Source organism: Dipodomys merriami, unplaced genomic scaffold (assembly GCF_024711535.1).
Source record: "Dipodomys merriami isolate MVZ:Mamm:240054 unplaced genomic scaffold, mDipMer1.0.p SCAF_355, whole genome shotgun sequence".
NCBI classification, from domain to species: Eukaryota; Metazoa; Chordata; class Mammalia; order Rodentia; family Heteromyidae; genus Dipodomys; species Dipodomys merriami.
In genome coordinates, this window is record NW_027205104.1 from 199,778 (window position 1) to 219,979 (window position 20,202).

The following is a 20,202-nucleotide window of genomic DNA, read 5'->3' on the forward strand; positions in this document are numbered from 1 at the left end:
AAATTGTAATCTACACTATAGACAAACATGATTGTTTTCTTTCTTTCAAAAAAGGTAAGTACTCATTTCCTATATTAGTTGATAAAAATCATTATTATTTTGATAATACTTAAAATGGACAAGCTAGCAAATAATTTATCAGTATTTTATCACATCAAGTTTAATCTCTGTAAAAAACAGTTAAACAAATATTAAACTAATATCTGTCACAACATACAACAAATAATGATATAAAAGGTACAAAATCTAAGCACATTATATAAGAGATAAGTTCTGAAAGTGGGAATTAAGAAATTCAGAAAAGATGGAATAGGCTCATGCCATATTCCTAGCTACTCAGGAGGCTGAATTCTGAGGTGCATGGTTCAAAGCCAGCCCAGGCAGGAAAGTCTATGTGACTCTTATCTCCAATTAATCACAAAAACAACAACAACAAAAAAGCCAGAGGTGGAACTGTGATTCAAGGAACTGTGATTCAAGTGGTAAAGTGCTAGCCTTGAGCAAAAAAGCTCAGGGACAGTATTTAAACCCCAAGTTCAAGCCTAAGGAAGTGCACAAAAGAAGAAAGAAATGGTGGAATAGTGCAGTGGATGATCCGGAGAATGAGTTAACACAAAGTCATCGATTAGAGTTTAGAGTTTACCATGTTAATGCTCATTCCAAGAATATGATTACTTGAGTAATGGAGTCATGCCTTGGGTTATCACATGTAGGAAGCAAGATACCCTTTTATTAGACATTCAGAATTTCTTCTGGTATTGGAAGTTTTCAGCGGAAGTCACCAAATTGTTAAATAACCTTATGTATTTGACATTTGTACAGATCTCTTTACCTACAGGCTATAGGTAATGGAGTCCATTCTCAACTACACCATTATTATAGGAACAATAAAGCTATGATTTCTAGAATTTGTAACTCAGAAAGGAGTCATTTAAAGTCACATTTTTGAGATTTATAAAGGCCTAATTTTTTGTCACAAATTACTTATAAAAAAGATTACCATCTACCAACATGGCATCATTTTAATATCCTCAAAAAAAAAAAAAGACAGAATGTAATCCAAAGAGACAAAAATTGGCTTAATCTGAAAAGAGAAAGTTGGTTGAGGGAATATATCACAAACACATGATGTATTTAAAGAAAATTACAGGGTGATTGTGGATGTGTATGGTAAATGTGCATGGTGTATAGGTTTGCATGCACTGATATGGGTAAAACTTAGAACATTTCTACCACCACAGTTTCTTTTTACATAGACACATTCTTCTGCCCCAGCCTTTTGCCTTCGAGCAGCAACTACTTATTCACCATTGATACAATTTTGTTTATTTCAATTTATATCCGGCAGAAGACTCTTCAGGACTTGCTCTTTTCCACTCAGCACAAATCTGTGGAGATTCATATAAGTCAAATTAACTGTTTATCAATAGTTTAGTACTTCTAATGCTGAATGGATAACATTTCAAGGTATGGATGAACTACAGTTTGCTTAAAAATTTACCATTAAAATTCATGTTGCTTGTTTCCTATTTTGGTCAAACATGAACAAGTTGGGAAATTTTTGGAAATAATCTTTATATAGTTGAGAAATTCTCTTATTTTTATGAGATTAAAATTATGAATGTTCAACTTAACTTTTTCTGCACTAGTTACTATGCTCATATAATCTTCTCTTGTTTTTTGATATAAATTAGAAATATAGCTATAAAACTATTTCAAGCTGGGTGCTGGTGGCTCACGCCTGTAATCCTAGCTTCTCAGGAGACTGAGATCTGAGGATCATGGTTTGAAGCCTACCCGGGCAGGAAAGTCCGTGAAACTCTTATCTCCAATTAACTACCAGAAAACTGCAAGTGGCACTTTGTCTCAAGTAGTAGAGTGCTTGCCTTGAGCTGCAGAGCTGAGGGACAGCTTTCAGACCCAGAGTTCAAGCCCCACATCTGACCAAAAAAAGAAAAAAACAAAAAAAGAAGAAAAAAAACCCAAACTATATTAATTATGTTTGTTATTGACTTGTAAGTAATTTATATTTTTTAACACATTGACCCATTTCATGGAAATTTCATCAGAATCACAGATGTGGGTTTGTAGTTTTACCTTATTATTATTTTTGATGTCTGCAGTATCCATAGTTATAAGCATTATTTATTTCTAATATTTAGTATTGGTGTCTTTGTTTATTATGATTCTAGTAGATTGTCAATTTTATTTCTCTCTACAGCTTATTCTTTGTGTCCCTGTATTTTCGTTTTTATTTATGATTTTAAGTTTTTACATTTGATTTGCATCTATTTTTCTAGTTTTAAAATGAGATAGGTTTGTTATTTTTTATTTATTTTTACCTTTTCTAGTTATATATTCAGTACTACACATTTGCCTCTCAGCAATGTTTTAGCTATTTTCTATAGATATAGGTACAACTTCATTTTTGTTCAGTCCAAATTCAGTTCTTGGGATTTCCATGGGTTATTTAGAAATATGTGTCTTGTTTCAGATTTTCTTTTTTTATTTTTTGAGGTTTCTTTTATGACCCTTAACATAGTTCATCTTGGTGTGTGTTCTGTAGCCATTCAAAACAAATATGTGGGTTTGTAGTTTTACATGTTTGATTAGGCCCTTAGCCCTGGTGATGATGTTACTAGTTATTCTACAACTTAGCTGATTTTCTGACAGTTGTAATATTAGTGGATAAGAAAAGGATGTTTAAGTCTTCAACTATTATTGCAAATTTATCTATTTTGTTTTAAGATCTCTCAGTGTTTGCTTTATACATTTGGCCACTGGATTTTACTATATAGATGCTTAGGATTTTTGTGACTTCATAGTAGGGTGACCGTTGTTTTCATTATTCATTGTCTCAATATTGATCTCTTTTTCATTATACAATCTCTGTCTCTATCTTTGGTAATTTATTTTCCCTAAAGTTTATCTGATATTATTATGGCACTTCAAGTTTCTTTTAGTGTTAATTCCACATATTTTCCACTTTCTTTTACTTTACATGTGACTATATTATTACATTGGAATTTTTGTAACTAGTATATCATTGGATCATGGCTTTACAATGTATTTATCTATCTCAGCCTTTTATTTGGTGTATTTGTCATTTATATTCAGTGTAACTATTACATTAAAGCTTAAGTATGCTGTCATTTTTGTTTTTGTTTTGTTCAATTTCTTCATTTTCTATTTTCTTTTTCCTGAATTTCTGTGGGTTACTTGGACATATTTAGAATTTCTTTTTGAGTTTATCTTCTGTTGTTGCAGTGCTGGGGATGAGACCTAGGGCCTATGCATGCTAGAGAAGTACTTTCTACTGAGCTACACTTCTACCCCCAAACTCTGCAAGTTAAACCTTCTGTTTCAGCTCACTTCTTCTGACATTTCTGGCAGGGATGTGGGAGAGTGCGCCAGTGCATTACTGCTAAGGTGGGATGGAGGGACGAGTGCTTCCCTTTGCTTTTTTTGACCTCAAATAAGGAAATGCCTCATGTATTATTAAGTGACAGTGGAGGTTTTAACACCCACTAAGCCTCCATCACACTTCCCTGGCTAGATGGGGTAAAGAGCGCCTCATTACTACTCCCCCGATTCTCTACACTGACATCATACATGCATGGCCTCATTCTGACTGGGTATTGAAAAAATCCTTCATTCTCCATTGAGTGTCCTCTGATATTCCTCCCTTAGAGAGAGATAAGGCTGTCAATATTGCTAGAGAGGGGGTCTCCATGTGCTATGGTATCTGCAGATACTGCTCGTATTTGGGGTTCTTTCACAGCATTAATGATATTAAAATCCCAATGTCTCATTTTTGAAAGTCAACTATAACCCTTATTTGGATGTTTTATTGCTTATCATCTTCTAATCATCATTTTCAATTTTTTCTAGAAGTAAATATTTATTTTTCATTTTTCCTCCTTGCTTTACTGGTTCTTTAAAATCAATTTCTTTTTTGTTTTTGACTCTCCTGCTCTATCTACTACAGTATTTCTGCTTCTGAACTCCAAATTCTAACTGTTCAAAGTTTGAAAGAGGGAACACATTTCTCTGCAAGAAGCCTAGAAGGCTTTTTATAAATTGATAGAGATAACTCATACTTCTTTCCTCCCATAAATTTTCATGCACACCCTACAGAAATGGTTACATGTCTACAGTTCAATGGAAAGTCTTCATTTAGAAAAGAATGTTACAAAATAATCCATAGTAATTCACCATCACAAACAACAATATTCTTCTTGAGATTCTGTTCTGATTTTATTTCTCTACTATATGCTTAATTTTAACCATCTTATATACTTTTTGATTCTGCTATTGATACATCCTGCATTAACTCTTGGCATCTCAAAAGTTGTGATTCATAAAACAATCAGCCTGTTCTCATGTAGCCACCTTGTTGCAGTGATATTACTATATATAAAGTGATATTACTTAATATATGTAACAATACAATCATATGAGTATTATATATTATACAATAAAATTACATGAGCAGTCTCTTCTCATGTAGCTACTTTTTTGAAGTGATAATATGTATACATATACATATATATACATATATATGTATATATATCTCATGTAGCTACCTTTTTGAAGTGATAATATGTATACATATATCTATAGTGACATTATTTAATCTTACAGTTGTGTTTCATCAGTATGACCCTAGATGATACCATTTTTTTCTTTTCCAAATACATGTATATACAGCAAAGCCTTAAAAAAGAACATAATTCCAAATATTTCTAAATCTCTGTCCATGAAAACCAAGTAAATACAAGTAACTCTGGAAAGATAAAGGAGATATTAAAAGCCATATATAAAGTTATAGCTTGACTAAGCAACTTTTAAAGCAAGCAAAAAAATCTGTTAAGAACCCTTAGTTTAAGCCCTATATTTGTGGAAGAGGAACTATTGTAAATTTTATTTCATGTTTTAAGATTTTTATACTGCTTTGTTATAAATAATATAAAGCAAATAAGGAACCATAAATCAAACCAGATTTGTGGGGAAATGCAATTAAGATTTGCCTGAATGGTGGGGGCAATCTGTAAACCAATTAGGAAGGATGGATGTTACAGCAGAATGCTTTTAATAAAAGTTAATGCACTTGGGAACTGAGATATCCAATGCAGTTGGAAATGACTTCAGATGACAGAGTACTTTATATGCTTGCATTTATTAAATGTGCTGTAATGGATTTAGGACTTAGATCACAGTGTGTGTCATATGGCAAAAAAACTAATAATAATAAGTAGGAAGGAATTTAAGGCTCTCTAAAAATTCTTCATTTTGAGGGTTGAGATTTTTCTCTTCATTATTTTTTTTTTCTTTGGCATACAGTGGAGCTACAGAAACAAGAGTTTCATTTCAAGTAGGAAGTCTGTATTGTTATTTGACTTGGACCATGTAGCCAACTCATTAAAACACTGAAACAGTGAAAGGCAAAAGTATTGATTTTCAGGTTTTATAAACTTCAACCTGAAATTTTGATTGATTGAAGTCCTGCCATTGTCCAGCTGGTGAGCAAGGCATGGGCTATTTCCCAGTTAGGCAGGTACTAGAACATGAGCCCCAGGTTTGGTACATTTGCTGCCATCAGCCTAGACTTCTGAGTGAGAAGTGTTTTAGTTTAGAGTCTGGCCCATTGTCAATTGTAATTTTTTAATATGGCAGAAATTCTTCAACACTTAAGGTTATCAAAGGAACAGAAAGAAAGGAGGGAAGGAGGGAAAAAGGAAGGAAGAAAAAAGAAAGGAAGGACAAAAGGAAAGGAGGAAAATTCTTAGACTGACTAACAAAATGGAGCACCTGGACAGTAGCATAAATGCAGTAGTTATAATAAGCTTCATCAACTTAAAAAGCTAACAGTTATGATAAGAACACACAGAAAAGAAAGACAGAAGTGATGTTTGTTCCCTCTCTTTCTCTATCACATTGATTATATGGATATATGATGTAATCCTCAGAAATCAGGCACTGCGTGTAACAGTAGGTGGGTAGGAGAAATCAGGCACTGCGTGTAACAGTGGGTGGGTAGTAGGCAAATGTTCAAAACATGTATTTTAGGAAGTTTATTCGGCCAAGCTCTAAAATCAGAGACCTGGAAATACAACATTAGTATCTGTGCACCTTATTATTTCCTATTGTTTCCCAGCTTTTACAGGATGTCCTGGAGTCAGGAACAGGTAGAATCAAGATGTGTAACTTGTTCTAAACATGAAGTTGAAAAGTGCTTAACTTAGGGCAGCATCCAGAGTAGGAACCAAAATAACAATTACTAATATTCCAGTTGTTGGTTCATTAACATCATTAGTATACACTTTCAACAATTCCTTAGGAATTGACTTTCTTGACAAGGAAATTGAAGAGGATAAGTAACATGCTATGTATCAAACTGGTATAAGTAAATCCTTAAAAAAAACATTTCAGTACCTTTGCTTCATAGGACTTTGCTCAGTCACTGTGGCAGATTTTAGACTTAGTTTAAAAAACATGAAGGAGATATACCTAGGGTGCATAACTGGTTGAATGTGAAAATGCTAGAGGTAGAGTGAGTCTGGATTTAAAACAACAAAGTTGCAAATAGCCTATTCACTTAAATCATATACAGGAGAAGAGACTGCAGGAGGTTTGGAAAAAAAAAATCTTAGAAATCATCTAAGTTCCCTACACTCAGTAATTTTGTGCTTTGTTTTTTAAACTTCCTAAAAATATAAACAATACAAATATTGTATTTTTATAGTCTTCCTATTTAGAGTACATTTTTACTCTGGGAAAATGTTTTGATGTTGCTATTGGTATAAAACATGTTTTTGTGGCTAAGCAATATTCTGCCAACTATTTGCAATTATAGTTGGAATTATATTAGTTCCATTTTTTCTAGCCCAATTGCATTAAGTATTTTAAGCAGATACCATTTTCTATGTTTCTTATTATTTCCTTCAGATAGATTCCCAAACTTCAGATAAACTAAGCCTTACATGGATTTTATTATGATTCCTAATAGAAACATTGCCAAATCTTCCTGTTTTTTAATTTTGATTACTCTGGCTAACAAATGAGAAATGCCACTGTCTTATTTTGGCATCAATATGGAAACATACACTTACGGATGCATTTTAATGTCTTTACCAATTTAACAGCAATTTACATGTGTTTTTTATATTGCAAGATATTATGTACTGGTTATGTTTATAAAAATATTTTATCATCTTTGCTTTCCAATTTATTCATTGTGCATCTAAAGCTTTTGAATTTCTTGTAGGAAAGTCTGTCTTTTATTTGCTCTTCTTGCCTCCAGCTTTGCCTTCTCTAGATCATTCCTTTGTGTACTAGACAATGAATATTCTAATAGACTAATTAAATTATATCTCTCATCTGCTGAACTCCATAAATAAATTTCCTTTTGACATGCTACACAAAGACATTTAAGAGATCACTGTTGATTGCTCTAGACATCCCTGCACAAGTACTCTAAAGCATAAGAAAGCATCACATAATACGTCTTACTCTGGCTTGGTCTTTAGGATTTCACTGTTCCACCAGGCCACTGTTCTTTCTTTCCAACTGAAAAACCACCAGTTACTTTTGAGACTCAGCACAAACATCATCTTTTGTAAAACTTTTCAAACAGATCACCTCCTACTAGGTACTTCTGCTTGTTACATTTGTTCTGCATGTTACATTTGTGAGAGAAAGAATATGAGTTGGCCATGAGACAAGAAAGAAATCAGTGTGGAGATTATTAGTAAGCCTAAAGTCTTGATAAAGTTTACCTGTGAGAAAGTGGTAGGTTCAACCTATGGAAATTGGCAACATTTCCCAGGAGTAGAATATATGGGGAAAAAGGTAGGAAACCTAAGACAGTACCGGTCACTGGGTGCTTTATGGGCAGCTTCTACAGGAGAAGACAAGAGGGCAGTCAGAATGTTAGCAAGAGATGGGGAAGGAATTGTATCTTGGTAATCCATGAATGGGGAAGGGATTGTATCTTGGTAATCCATGAACAGAGAAGGGATTGTATCTTGGTAATCCATGAATGGTAGATGAGTTTTTTATTTGTGTTTTGCCTCAGAAATCTCAATTATCAGCTTGATTGGATTGCCTTATGCTTAGCAGACCTCACGGTGGGTCTGAGAGGGTATTTCCAGCGGATATTAAATCATAAGGGCTCTGACCTAACCATTGGTTTACTTTATGGATATATTGGATTCAGACTCTAAAACCAGTTGACCCATTGTTGAGAGGTGGTGGAACTGGAGGGTGGGACCTACTGGGAGGAAGTCAGTAACTCAAGTGTATTTTGACCCTGGATACTTCTCTCTGCTCTCTGATTTCTGGATGTTCTGTTACACCCTAGTGCCGCATTGTTTCAGCCTTGCCTCTGGCCCAAAGCAATCAATCTAGTTCACCGTGGGCTCAAATAAATTCCCCTTTCTTTTTAGGTATGTGTCACAGCAGTGCAAAGATCTGAATAAGACACCGCCTGAGGATTGTATAGCAGCAGTGTTGTGAGGAAGGGGAAGGTAGACTGGAGTACTTGGAGGAATGAGTGTGGAATAAAAAAGGAGATCCAGATATCTTCCAGCGCTGCCATCCTATCCTAGGGCCAATCAGAATCTGAATTGGAAGCAAAGCTTGACTGGCAAACTAGAGAAAATTAATGGTAACTGAACAGAGGAAAAGAGAAGCAAATGAAGGGATTACCACACTAGAATTCTCATATGAGCTAGAATATGTGTAAGATGTAGAAGATATGTATGACTAATGCATTCATCTGAAGTGGTTCGAGGTACTTGGGAAGTATAGTATAAATTTGAATGAGTATACACAGGCCTATGATTACATAGCTTAAAATATTTCTTAGAAATAGTTAAGAAGTAACTTCTAAAATTGATTTTTACCAACATTCAATAGTCACTAGGCATAGTATTTTTATCAAAAATACAAAGGGTCAAATTATATATAATAGATAGATGATGAGTTTATATTATACCCCCATTATAGACAATATTTTGGAGAGAAAATATGAATATACCTGAAATCTGAAATAGAAATACATCTGTGATGGCACAGCAAAAAGTTGAAAGAATTCAGTACAATAACACAAAATGTACCAAAGAATTATTTACTATCTCCTAGTTTTGTCTATTTACAATCTTTGTAGTTAGTAGTGATTAATTACAATTACAATTATCTGAACTTTCTTTTTATTGCTTACATTTGAATAATCATTCATTGTTAACACAACTTTATAATAAAAAAATTCAGTCTTAGTGAGATTAGTACATGTTCTCTTCCCTGTGAAATTTCTCCAACAAAATCCATATTTCCTATTTTGAAATTTCTTTATACAAGTGTGTAAATCTGAAAATTTAAGGCTTGAGAGGCACTTGCATAAAATAATTTCAACTGGTAAAAGTGCTTGTATAGACTAGTTTGCATATGATTAGCATGGAAAAACTAAAATTAATATTGTGTCTCTTATAATAAGATGAAAATTAGCATTTCATATAATGATTATAGACAACTAATATTTTATAAAGCAGTTTTTCGGATGAGAGTAATGAGAAAGATGTAATGCTTAGCAGAATGAGATGGTAACGCATAGTAAAATGACAGCTATTTCAATTAAAAATATAGAAATGCCTATGCCTAGTTAGTAGACTTAGCTTTTCTGTTTGAGAACATGTTGTGCTGTGATTTTTTTTTTCCGAAAGGATTCATGGTAGCTCATGAAGACAAATGAACACAGAGGAGAGCAGCAGGATGGAACAAGTGAGCTGCTTATATCTCTGGTGATCCTGAGTTGCTTAAATCTCTGGTGAGTGGCTGTTCCTGCTTGGCTTGGCTGCTTCATTACAATGACCACCTCCCATACAATGTAAGAGAGCATCAGGCATTACTGAGGAAGTGGTAATTGGGTCATCTTAAATTTATAACTAAACTTGAACATATTTGGATCTCAAGTTTGATTTTAAAAATAGTCTGCTCTGAAATACTGTCCAAAAGCAATGATTAAACAACACCATTTTGGGCGCATATTTTCATTTACAGTAATAGACAGCAGTGTTTTTTTAAATGTTTTGTTATAGGAGAAAAAGAAGAGATGCAATAAGCAAATGCTAAAAGAGAAATCTTGACAGTTCAAGGCTCAGAAAATATACTTAAAGTGACCTTCTTAAAGTTAAATTAGATAAAGGCTACATATTTAAGTGCCTACATATAGTTCTTGCTATCAACCTGTTTTTGAAAAGTCATCAGAGACTTCAACTTAGACTGTCCTATTTAGCATCTGTCTTGTCGAACTGATAAAATTCCTGGATAATGGAGACAGCTTGGCTAATGCACTGTCACACCTAACATTAAGGCCAGAGAAAGGAGCCAGCCAAATGTGAAAGAATTTACATGGACAAGAGTTTAAGATCTATTCCAATGCTCTAACACCTTTAATGCTGAAAGCATGACAAATACTTCATATCCAAACACATTTTATCTGTCTTGAAGTAAAGTTCCTTCCTACTGAATAATTAGAATGAAAATGTTAATTTTATCTGTGAAGAGACTATAACCATTTGCATCTTACATATCATGAATATCTTAATAGAAAGTTTGAAAAATACTGTGTAATGATGCAAACTGATAGTTTCCAGAAACAGCAATTTAATAAAAAATAAATTTCAGATGAATCTATAATATATTCATGCTAGCCAAAAAATGTTCTACTTTGCTATCAGCTTAGTGGCACCCTCTAAAAGTCCTCTGAAATTTTATCTAATTTATAGAGCTAGTAAATACCCTGATTGTAAGTGACAAACCTCATGACCAGATAAAGTAGGAAGAAATGTACAGAAACACCTGTCACTCAGATAAAGCACACACATTATAACTTAACTGGAAAGTAACAAAGGCAACGGATATACACCTATAAGGTTTGCAAGAAAGGATACACATTTCAGTGAAAACTCCCCTTATTGTTTAAACTTTACTGTTTTAGAAATATAAAAACTCAAATAAGATGGTTGCTATGAACTATTGGAGGAGAAAAATTCCTAATATAAACTTGACACTTTTGTGTGAGGATTAGGGAGACTTTTAAAAAAGAAAAGTTGTGTTGAACATTGACATGAGTAACTACAAGCTTATCACTTAGCACTGGCTTTAGGATGGCAATATAGAATGTAAATGGCATATATCAAATACAAATGATACAAACATACCAATTGGGGTGAGGAGGGCAGAAAGTCTGTTCTGTGCTTCACCGTTATCAGACTGTCGAGTATGAGGTGAGTATGTGGAGTATGTGTACTCCTCCTGGCAGCTGGGACTTGCCCCTCAGCTGTCATTAGAATTCACCCTTCTAATGCTGCCCTAAAATAGCATATTATACACTGCACTCTCCATCTGCTTTGGACAGACAACTGAGTAGTGAGATATAAACCAAAGGGATCCTATTTATTCTCTAAGCTGTAGGTAGAGACGTGGAGCATGTTAGCCTAAATGAAAAAACTGGTGAAGAGAGGCATTCATTCATTCATCACATGATCATCTAGGGAGCATTCCCTGTTCTAGGTTCCTAGGTAGTTAGGAATGAAGAAGACCAGTTCTCTCCCTTTCTAGAGTTATGTTTGAAAAGGATTAGTCAATGAATACATTGTTTAAAATGAGGAGATTATAGAAATATGAAGACATTGCTCAGATGTATTTAAAAATTTATGTGTGGGATAAGATGGGAAATGGAGAGGAGTCAATAATGATGCCAAGATTTGAACCCAAGATCCAATCTGCAGAAACAGCAGAGAAAAAACAAAACAAACTCTAAGTCTCAGTGGGGAAAGGGTCAAATGTATCGACTGGAACCAACATTTTTAATTTGGCTTCTAATTTTCATGAGTGCACACACAATCAGTAGAGTATTATTGTAACAGTGATCAATGCTCAATAGATTCCATGCTTACTATGAAATCTATCTTGAATTATGTGGCAGTATGAGCATCCCATATAATATTGAGAGCAACATGCTCATTCAATCTAGCTATGTTGCTTTCTAGGACAAGAAGATGAAGAGAAATAGTTTATGATCACTTGCTCTAATAAACATTATATTAATTCCTCTTTAAATATATATGTTTATCCTTTAGGAAAATTACTTGTATAATACACAATAATACAGGTCTGGTTTTTTTTAAAGCTATAAATCTTGTCATTTATTTCAGCTGTCTAGTCAAATGTAACTCAATATTTTAGAAGTGTGAATTTAAAATACTTCCTCAGATCTTTTCTGGCTCTAGGTTGTCCTTTGATACACAGTGAGATCAACACAGATCTAGTAAGATGACTCTTAAAGACGTTTGAATGTTAAAGCACCATTCTTGCAAAAAGCAATTTATATATTCAGCCTACTGATTCATATGTCATAAATTTTGTGTAGAAGAAAAATCCAGTTTTACAAGCTATTGAGGAAAGAAATAGCTACAGTAAGATTTAAAAAGTGCAGTGCAAATGATTAATGAGCTAGAAAGATTGATTTATGAGGGAAGATTAAAGGAATTAACTAGTATGGGGATGGCTAAGCAAAAATTATAAAGGATAAAACTGTCTGACTTGCTGCAAAACAACAGAGTACTCTGTTAGGATGTCTGATATTGGACTAGAGAAGGAAAAACAATGTGAAAGCTCCTAGTCTCTGAATGTGCCCATTTGAATTACTGGGTTGTGAAAACATGGATTTTTCAGTCCCATATTCTGCTAACACAGATGTGCCAATGTGGCCACGTTTCTTTCGGGCCAATATTGTTCAAAGGAAACAAGCAGACGGTTTTGTCAATACAAGTGATATCTACAAAAATCATTTTGACAGATGTTTTGACTTTTAGCACATAACAGGAAGCAGAACTGCTCTACACACACACACACACACACACACACACACACACACACACACACACACACGCCACTCAAGACTAGCCTACTAAAGAGATCACTTCTAATAGTGGGAAATGCTAAACAACAAAATTTAAACACTTTTTATTAATTTATTTTTAGTATCTAGAAGTAGTTGTACAATTTCGATTCAATCTCTCTGTTTGTGAGCACAATGCATCTTGATCAGTGCGACCCCTTCCATCATTCTGCCTCAATTCCCCACCTCTTCCCTCAACTTTCCTCCTTTCATTTTCACACATGTATGTTGCCTATTACCACTGTATTTGCCTAGTTGTTCATCTCTGTCTTACTGTATAGCTGTTTTTCTTGACATAGATTTGGAGGGCATGATTCATTTCATACTAAATTAGAACTACCTTATCTTGTCTTGCTTTAACATTCTTGTTGGAGGTAGGAGGAGACAAGAGTCTTGCTAGATAACTAAGGGTAGGCTTGAACTCAAAACTCTCCTGCCTTAGCCTCCAATGCTAGAATACGAGTTTGTGCCACTCCATCTGGCTTCTTTAATTGTTTGAAGAATGACCTACATAGACTCTCTGGCAAGTCATCTTGGTACAGTTATCAGCCCTGGTTATTTAGGTAGAAATTCTTAAGAAATTATTTTCTAATAAGGAAGCCTAAGAGACTTAGTAGAATAGTCTAATATTTGATAATTCATTTAAAGATCATTAAATTAATACATGTAAATGAATTTACTATATTCAGGTAATTTGATATAAACCTATTTAATCTTCAAATACCTCTACATAACAAGATGTAAGCAACCTCATCCTATAGCTAAATCAAGAATTACATGAGATAGTAAGTCTTCAAAAATTTTTTTAGGTTTGCAAAGAAAAATAAAACTTGTCTCTTGAAAATTGATATGATTATGGATTTTATGGTAATAATTCATTTTTTCCCTTCAAAAAGTGAGGTGTTAGTTCTCTATAATAGATACTCAAATATCTGATGCATCAACACAGTTATGCTATAAACACTAATAATAAACATGTTTATGTTTCAAAAATACTGTGCAGCTTCATGATGTAGGAATGGCAAAAGTTGGGGATAAATATTATAAAGATAATTATGCCAAGCATAGTCAAGTTTCATTATTTATAAAATACTTCCTCCAACCAAGTCCCAACTCCACATTTCGATCATTCCCTAATAATGACATCAAATTATGCTTTCATGATCTCAGCATTGTCATGATCCATCCACTTTACAAAAGCCCCACTAGCTGGCAACAAAGCCTTTATTTAATACACCAGCTTTTCCAGGGCACTTTCTATCCAGACCATAGCAACAACAAACCATAACCTATTCTAAGAGAGTAAAATAATTGTTTTTTCTTTCAGAACTGATGTATAAACTCAGGACTTGGCACTTACAATGCAGCCATATACAACTTAGTGATACACAGACTTTTTAGCTTTCACTATCTTTCAAATAGCACCTCAGTTTTTTTCCCTTAGACATGTCTTGGACTTTGATTCTCCTGCTTGTGCTTTACAAGTAGTGGGGATGATGGGTACATGCCATTGAACCCACCTTACATTTTATTGGTTCAGATAGAGGCTTGCAAACTTTTTGCCTAAGCTGGCTTGAACCTAAGATCCTCTGGATCTCAGTCTCCTGCATAGCTAGAATTATAGATGTGCACTATAAAACCTGGTAAACTCTATTAGTTAAAAAATATATAGAAAAACTGTTTCAACCCTGCTGATGAATTAGCTGTAGTAAATTAAAAAAAATTAAAAGGATAGCATCCTTATTTTTTTATTTAACCACTAGACCGTGAAATATAGGTCTTTCTAAATCTTGTGCTTATAATTAATTTTTAAATAACCCTAATGACTTAGATGCCAATATGTTGATAACTTATAATCATAGGCAATTATTTAATATCAATCATGGGGTAAATGTGTGTGTACTAGACTATCTATATGTGTTAGATCTCCTGCTAGCTTTTTTTCTGCAGTTGTTTAAAGAAATTAGAACTTTAAAAAACATTTTAGTACAATTCCATCAATCAAACAGAGGGTATTAATCTAAGAGATTTGCTGACACAAGAAAACATAAAGTGCTCATTATTAAACACTGCCAATATTTTGTGGCTTCCCCAACAGGTAATAAAACTATAAATACGGAGTACATCACAGCCCTAATAAAACTGTACGGTCTTCTCATTTTGACAGGGGAAGAAATAAAACACTGATGAGCCACCCATAAATGAATAACTTAGTATCAATCACTTTCTGCATAATGCAAAAGTAAAGGGCAGATCACATGTGTATTTTTCTTCCTAGTTTACACTATTAGTCATGGCACTAATTTCAGGATTTCTACTTGCAGAACTGCTAATATTCTGTGTCACTGAAGTGTCATTTAGAAATTATATTCCATAATGCTCTGTTGTGTTCTACATTAGACTGAAAAACACACTTCGTACTTCCAAGTGCATTTGGTATATTTAATGAAGCCTAAATTATGTCTAAGTGATAGAATGCTGTTGAACAATTTCATGGCTCTGTTCGTGGTGGATCCTAGAGCCTGGGGCTTTGAGTGGATTCCCAATCACATCACCTCCAGAGCACTGGAAAGTAAGAGTGTTTTGCTTTTCCGTGATGGGGCTTGAACCCAGAGCTGTGGACTTGCTGTGCTGGCAGGGGTCTCACACCTGGCCAAAAGCGAGCATTCAGTCGTGCTGTCCCCGCTGGGTGCCAGGCGCTCTCTCCACAAAGGCGGAGCGGTGGCAGAGAGGGGGAGCTTTCCTGGGGGTTTGGGGACTGTGTGAATCCCACCCACACCCCGGCCCGCTGGTTTCATGGGGAGGCAGCTGGCTTCCGCCAAGTGCGCGCGGGTCCGGTGCCCTGCGCCCCGCGCCCTGCGCCCCGTGCCCTGCGCCTCGCTCTTCTCGCCTCGCTCTTCTCTCCCCGCCACCCCACGCTGGGCCTGCGGAACCGCACCCTTCCAGGACACATGTCTCCTGGGGCAGGAGGGGAGGAGACCAGACGGACAGACAGACAGGCCGTCAGGGCTCAAGGGTCCTAGCTCTGGCTTCCCGGCCATGGAATGACCACCACTCAGGGTGAGCTAGCTGTGCGGGGCGGGCGGGCGATGCCCTGAGCCGCCCCCCTGCTCCCCGCTTCCGGGCCCCGGCCCCGGGCTGACTGCGCGAACGCAGCACAGGGCTTGGCCGGCATGCGTCGGGTTTTGGTTTGGTCTGGTTAAGTTGAGGCACGGTGGCCGCCACCTCATGACTTTTGGGAATGGACACGGGCTGGACAGGCCTTCTGAGCAGCGTGTGCTCAACAGTAAGATTGAGACAATACCCATCCTATACACAGGCAATTATTACTTTATTACTTTAAAAATGTTACAACCTTAGCACAGCATTATACTTACGATTGATAGTTAGGGTACTTTTCCTAAAAGTTTGCTTTGAGGAAATGATTTTGCAAAAATAATTTCTTGATTTTACAAATGTGGAGATAAAATATTGGGACAGAAAGCCCTACGTTAACATTGATGTTCATATTTCTGGAATCCTTGTTTTTACCCTGAAATCTGCCCTTAAGTAGGTAATTCAACGAAGTTGTAAAACCAAGTATTGTAAATGAAGTACAGAACTACATAAACAATGCCAGTGAAATTAAATGTTACTGTAATTACTTTAAATTTGCAAAGCATATGGTGTTGAAAAATTGATTTCTGGCAAAAAAATGCCACTTTCTAAAAGAGGAAATCATCTTAAATCGGAATTTCTTACAAGTAATAGTTAATTTATATTGCTTAAAAAGTTTGTTCCAAAAAGTGTGGCATTTATTCTCCATTTAAAGAAAATGCAATTTAGATAATTGTTTGAATCAACAAAGACACAGATCATTTTTTAACTATAATGAATGTTTCTTGGACTAATTGGTTTGGAGGGTCTTATTTTTTTCCCCAGTTTATCACCATATTTAGTCATCTTTTCTGTGTTTTTACATGCTTCATTTACCCATTCACCTGCTAAACAAGCCCAAATTTGGCTTATCTCAGTCAATATTCTCTTCACTCTTCAAAACAAAAGAGGAGGCAACAATGCTCCATAGGAAATGTACTCATTACCTTGCTCATACAACTGTAACCCCTCCGTACAGTATTTTTACAATAAAAATATACAAAAAAGAATATTTGTGTGTATTTCTGTTGTGAATGGAATTCTCTATGAATGTCAGTTCACATTAATTATAAACATTACTCTTGTTGTGTACATCCTTATTCTCTCAAGGATTGATGACAGAAATCTCCACTATGTGGACTCTTCCATTTCTCCATGCAATCCTGTTAGTTTTTGCTCAGTGTTTAGGACTGTTATATCTTCTTGATAAACTGCCCCCTTATTAATATGAGATGACCTTCCTTATTCCTAGCAATTGTCTCTGTTCTGAGATCTATTTTGATATTCATTAGTCATCTCAGCTTTCTTTTGATTAGTATTTGAACATTTTTCCATTTTGAAGTAGGTTTGTTGTAGGCAAGGACTAATTAGGGCCAATCTGGAAACTGATGCCTTTTAATTGGTTCTTCAAATGACTTGACTTGCATTTTCTTACGATTATTGGTTTTGTTAGGATTAAAGCACATATTGCTATTTGGGTTTTTGTTTGGGTCCAGTTGTTCTTTTCTTTTTGTATAATTTTTGTGTCTTCCTTTGGGTTACTTGAGAATGCCTGTTTTATATCAGTTTTGGCTTGTTAGCTATTATTATTGTTATTTTAGTGGATGCTTAAAACTTAAAAATAAACATTATTAATGTATCATTGTGTACTTTGAAATGAAAGTACATTAGCCATGAATTTCTGTTCTGTTATTCTGTTATTTCTACTCTGTTATTGAATAGATCAAGTTGTCTTTGGTTGCATTTTCTTTCTGCTAGAAGGGACCTCTCAACATTTCTTTAGTAACTGTTTTCCAGTGGATAGGTTGTTTCTTTGCCTATAAATGTATAAAACGTATATTTAAAAAAATTATAAGCTCAGTGTGTGTGTGTGTGTATGTGTGTGTGTGTATGTGTGTGTGTGTGTGTGTGTACACGTGCACACATGTACGTGCATGCGTGGGTATAAAGAGGTCCCTCTATTATCTTTCAGCAACCATTTTATCCCCACAAGAAATGCATATCACAAAGCCAAAGAAATATTCTCCTGGACTTCTAGGCTCCTTTTGAATTATTTTTAATTTTACCCATATTATAAGTCAAATGTATGCAAAGTAAATGACTTGATATTTGCAAAACACTTAACATAGTGCCTAATAAATTATAGGGCTTTAAAAGTATTTGTTAAGTAAAAACAAACAAATCATATAAAAAATAAGTAGACACTTTTTAGGCTTGTAACACTCATCAAAGCAAAGCAGATATAACCCCAACCCCAGATTCAAGCACACTCCCAAATCGTGTATTTATTGAAAACAAGAAAAAGTACAAATTCCCTTTTCTATTCATAACATGCTGTTAAGGAAAAGCTATTTTCACTGAAACCCAGTCAGAAGTGACACCAGTATTATGTCTTTCCCTTAGACTCAGCACAGCTTTGCAACCATGTATTCAAGTAAAATTCAAGCTCCACACCCATTTCCTCTTCGCTCATTACTGGAAACCATTCACTTAGCACACTGTGGCACCACTAGCCCGAAGCTCTTGTAAATGCAGATTTATAGATCCAGTCATTCCTGAGCAGTCTGGCATGGTGTTAGTGGTGGTATTTGTTGCCTCTCACCTATTAGTTCCAAACAGAATGTGTTTGTTCTATATGTGTGATGGAAAGAAGGAAAGATATCATAATTGGTCATGAAAAAATATTTGATATATCAAAATTGACTTTGCATATAGTTTGAAAATAAATGTACTATAAAATCAGTCGTTTCAGATAGATTACATAATTGCTTATGCTCCTCATGGTATAGCCATCAAATTGCACTAAGGCTTTTGAACAGCATTTGTAATTTGTATGGATATGTTGTGTATACAATTGATTATAACTAACATTAGATAGGCTAAGCCTCTAACACTGTGACATTATCCATGTCAGTGTCTTAAATTTTCTGATAACTATTAAGAGGTGAGCACGGAGGTCAAGTGTAAATTATAGATTGAGGTTGCTATCTTTAGTGCAATAACAAAATGCCATATGCTAGGTAACTTAACAGCAGATACTTTTTATAGATTCTGAGTCTAGAAAGTCTGACAGGGCAGACTCAGTGTCTGGTGGGGATTTGCTTTTTGGTTCACCATCAGAAGACATGGAACCTTTATACTAGGCCCTTACTGGACCACTTTTCTAAGTATATAATATGATAGGACATAGTAAATATCATGTGGATGTATATGACATAATCCTCTCTCAAAAACCCTACCTTCTAATAGCATTGCCTTAGATGTCAGGACTTGATAATTGAGGGGTAGGAGACACAGACTTTCAGCCCATAGTAGTTATGCAAACCCTGGGCCCTGCTACATGCCCACAGCCACAATGGGTGGGTATTAGCCCAACAAAGATGTATCAGAAACAAAGCTGGTCTTCAGAGACCTCTGAAAAGAGATGCTCAGAAGTGCAACAGTCAGATGCAGTGAAACTATTACAGTCTGATAGCTGCGTGATAATAAAAATAGAAAGCAGGGTCCAAGTAGTAACAGAGCAGTTAGTTCTCACAATTGGCAGACACATGTGGAAAGGTTTACAGAAGTTGAAGTACAATCTGTATTTATAATCACAAACACAAGAAAGGCCTGATAAAAGCCTAATGGAGGCAATGGAGGAGAAAGGCTTTAGGTAATCTAGAGATGGGAAACCTAATAAGAGTCAAACACCAGATGACACCGAGAAAACCCAACATCTTATGAACAGAACCCTTTGACTTTCTTCCCCTGTGTTACTGAATTCAAGCAGAAACAATCTGATATACAGTGTTATCATAAAGACAAAAATATATCAAGAAAAATCTATGTGAAAATAATTCTGAAATGACCAGGCATCACACATAGAGTTATGTTTTTCTTCTAACTATTCCTGATTTAAAGCTATACCAAAAAAAAGAGTTTTATTATTAAAGAAACAAAGTTGAAGGCTTTGGGATTAATACATTTTTCTTTCAGATTTTACTTTTGGGGAAAATATTTAAAACACTTTTCTCCCTTAGATGCTAGTTGTCTTCTTGTCTATTACTGGGTTTGCGACTTTGACATCCACCAGTTTCCTGGTGGAATGTTTGGCCAGTGCT

General features: G+C 35.1%; 1 protein-coding gene across 1 annotated transcript in view; it reads right to left on the bottom strand.

Annotated features, from left to right (window-relative positions):
* Positions 1-20,202, bottom strand: part of LOC138804085 (parkin coregulated gene protein-like) — a 214,064-nt gene that overhangs the window by 168,135 nt on the left and 25,727 nt on the right. The window lies entirely within an intron of this gene.